Below are 4,291 nucleotides of genomic sequence, written 5' to 3' on the forward strand. Positions count from 1 at the left end.
GCAGTGACCGCATTCGCTTGATTACTGCAACTCTACACGATGACTGTAATCGCTTGACAATCGCAACCTCTATGCGATGAACCTATGCGGTTGATTACCGCAACACCCATGCGTTGATCGTATGCGTTCGCCTCTACGATGGAGAGTTTCTCTGCAAGTGATCGTCTATGCGATAGCCCGGCTCCCGCGTTTGCGTCCACTTCCTGCGTTAGCTATAAAAATAGACAATTGAACGCATAATAGCGCATAATAATGGGTTAGCCGAGATTCTTCATGCTGAATGACGCAAACTCATTTTCTCATGAATTTCTAACATAATTGCCGCATATTCTGCTTAACAGCCCTCATAATTCTAAATAAAAGGCTTAAGATGACATGCATTTCTGCATGTCATCAGTCGTATCCATAGTGTTACCAGGATAAGGTAACCAACATTATCCTTATACTATAGACCCTTTAGGTTGTATCTTGAACATTGATCCCTGTATGTCTCTATATACAGTTCAAGACTCATAAGACAACCTTGGATGTTAGTTTATTGGATTTAGGGTTGTTAAGACAAAATAGACAATAGTACAAACAATACCATTTATAAATTTAATATTTATAATACTTTATAGATGACGATCAATTAATAACATTTACTATCTATAAGTTTTAGGGCATAAAACCCAACAAAGGTATCCAGTCTTATCCATCTACTAGATCATTTAAGTTATCACTTAAACATGATCCACCTGTATGTCTCTACATACATGTTTAAGCTGCAAAATATAACCTTGGATGTTAGTTTATTTGTTTTGTACGTTAATGCTACCAAATGTCGAATAAAATACCTCATATTTTATAAAACAAATAAATTATTTGTACTTTACAATTATAAACTATAAGACCCATGAGATTTAGGGCATGAACCCCAATAATCTTCCACTTATTCTAAAGCTAGTGGGGTGTACATCATAAAAGTCATAATAATATAAAAGTACACAAAACAAGAAACTAGGGCATAATACGGGCCCAATACAAAATCTCCCACTTTCCTTAGACTAAATGTGGCATGTCTCATAGACTCATACTCTATAGGTGACCTTCAAACACCTCGTGAGGGCCTTTGTAAATGGATCAACTATTGGGGTTGATACTTTAAAGTCTCGTGTCCTGTAGTTTGTAAATAGTTTATACAAACGGTCGTGTTGTATAATATATGATATTTACTTCACATCTTGATTTTACTCAGTTGTTTGTTTTATTTGCTTTACCACAAACCAATAAACATGTATGTGGTGACATACAAGTGGATCATATCTTAAGTGATAACCAAAATGGTTTGTAGTATATGGATATAGGAGGGAAACCTTATCCTGTAATGCTACGGATGCGCCCCGCTTTGTGGAATGGTCACAAGTGTTGTGACTTGTCACAGATGATCTGATCCTGATCATTCGTGTAGGGGACATGTGAGCGGGGGCATCCTATACAAAGAGTTTATATAAGACCTGACCACGAATTGTTAACATCTCCTTATATAACACCGTTCATGATAGAGACTACACTTCATTAGGAGGACCATAGGTAACATGACCTCAATCTTGAGTGAGTTGTGAACTCTTGCCATTGAGGGCAGTCATTTGATTTGTATGAGTGCGAGTGCCCAGGTTGCCGACTCAAACCTACCATTTTGGGGATTCGTCTGATTTGGGAGCTGGGAACTCAGCTACACAAAATGAAATTCACTCCTTCCCCAAAGCAGGGGCAAGTAGATAGATAGCTCTCTTAAGGGCTAATTCCAGGGCTTGAACGATGTGGCNATAGTTGGACTATGTTGTATTGTTCATTAGAGGAATCAGTGGTACTTAAGAAGTGAGATGTAACTACAGGGGCAAAATGGTAAATTGGCACAATTGTATTTACGAGCATTTGCGAAGGGTCATCGTACTCATGATTGGTTATATCTGATGGACACAGAAATATATCTGTGGTAAGAAGAGTTCAGCTGTTGGTCTTTAGTATAATGCCTGACAGTTAACGGATGGTGGATCTCGTGGTTTAAGAGTTTAGTTAGCTATTCATGTACCGTTGGAGCTTTGAGCCACAGGTCCATTAGGTCCCCTGGGTAGCTTACATAAAGTCGAGAAGCAGTGTTTGGGTTAGTTTAAAATGTTCAAATTGACAAGAGGGAGTTCGATTATATATGATATAATTGAACTGATTACTTATATATGATATAATTAACTAAATATATGAAATACATTATTTTGGACGAAATTAGATATAAATATGATTTATATCACGTAGAGGAGAAATTACTATAGTAGATATGTGATATCAAACTGTAGGGTAAGAATATAATATGATTATATTCATTAATTATTAAATTGGTTAATTATCTGATAATTGGCCTAAAAATTCTCTCGGTCATGCGTTAGTGGGAAAATACGAAGTCAATTATTGTAACCGAAGAATAAAATGAAAATTTGTTTCATTTTGCAGAGGTTCGTAAAAGTTTTACATCGGTGTGAAAACGTACGATCGCCTAGCTTGAGAGTCTATACGATAGCCGCTCATCGTCTAAATGATCACATGCCCATCTTTAAATGATCACATCGCGTGTCGAGTTTTCTAAATGATCGTCTACCATTTATTAAACGATCACTTAGTAAAACCTACACGATCGTGTAGCTTCTTCTAAACGATTAGCACGTAGCTATACGAGAGCTCTTTCTCTCCCACTTGCTTATCGTCTAACGATTTGTTTTCTCTCCAACCTCTACCAAATTCACCAAAGACCACACTTTGGATTCTCACTCCGAGAATACCAAGGGCTCCATTTGGTGGCATTGTTCCCACTACGAGAGTTTAAGGCATCAACCTCAACATGTTTAAAATAGGGCATTCTTATCTCAATGCATACCTTTTATGCGTCCAACACTTCGGAAAAATCTTGGTTGTTTAAGACTAGATCATGCGGCCAACTAGCACCAACCGAGCACCAGTGTTTGCCCATGCGCTTGCCTAGCAGCACACCTTCACACATCAACACAACCCCGCGCACTCCCTGCCTTGCGCGTCTACTTGCACACGACACAACCCTTGTGTCCAATGCCCATCATAGTCATTCGCTCAGCCTCACAAACGCCTTCGTCTTCTTGCACATAGCCTGGTGCCTTGCACAAGTCTTTGCGTTACTCACCTCTTGCGTGCGCACTATCTGTTTAAGCTTCCAACGTGAGCCTACTCAGTGCAATGTCCGCTCCCCGCATAGCTCATCACTTAGCTTGGTTACTCGCATGCGTGTCAACCCCTTCTCTTGAGCTACTTGCTTGATCAACCCAAGCAGCTGCCTGCTTGTTCAAAATTCTCAAAATTAATATGTAATTCAAATAACTCATTTTCCAAGCCTTTTCTCATAACATTTCCTTCTGCAAACTTGTTCAAAATTTTCTTAACTTGTTTAAATTAAATTTGAGATCAAGATTCCTCGTGGTTTGGCCAAACATTTCAAATCTTGAATACTAGTCGAAAGTCACCCGAGAGCTCGACCTTCTTGCAATTTCTTTGAATTTCAGCTCGATTCCTATGGAGTTTCCTTCTAGCAAACTTAGAGCATCAACTACACTCACAAAGCTTTCAAATGGCTTTAGAATTACTCTGATAGCACAAGTAGATGGTTCAAACCACCTGTTTGGAACTGACCTTCCCATATTTATACTACTGACTGCATGTTTGCCTCTACTTTAAGTTGCCACCTCCTCCCACTAAATGAGATTAGGTGACTGATAATGGTGACAATTGGCCACTTAAACAGTGGTTAAGCTGATCACCTTCCCTTGGCCATCAACGCAAGGCCTATTCCTCACCAACGCTTGCTACCTCTTGGCTGCATGGTCTTGGGAATTTTCACTGCCTAGCCTTAGCCAATGCATGGCTCAACTCACCGTATCACCCACTAGGCACATACCTTAGCCAACGTAAACTCATATAGTCGTGCGTCACCACCAACCAACGTACACACGCTCGCCTTAGCACATACCTCACATTCGTCGCTTTTCCATCGATAACGCTTGCCTCTTGTACCTTGCACCAACATAACCCTAGCATGTGCCAAATTTCTAGTGCATAAGGCCTTCATGTCGCACCCGCCTGCCACACAACGCGCAACGTATACTCCAGTGCAACTCCTTTCCTTGCATAGGCTCGTGGCCAATGCATAGACTCCCTGCTACACACTGGTTAGCGCGCATGCCTAGCCTCAATGCCTAGACTGCCTTGTCCACACCAAGCGCTCGACAGC

Source organism: Benincasa hispida, unplaced genomic scaffold, assembly GCF_009727055.1.
Source record: "Benincasa hispida cultivar B227 unplaced genomic scaffold, ASM972705v1 Contig650, whole genome shotgun sequence".
Taxonomy (NCBI): domain Eukaryota; kingdom Viridiplantae; phylum Streptophyta; class Magnoliopsida; order Cucurbitales; family Cucurbitaceae; genus Benincasa; species Benincasa hispida.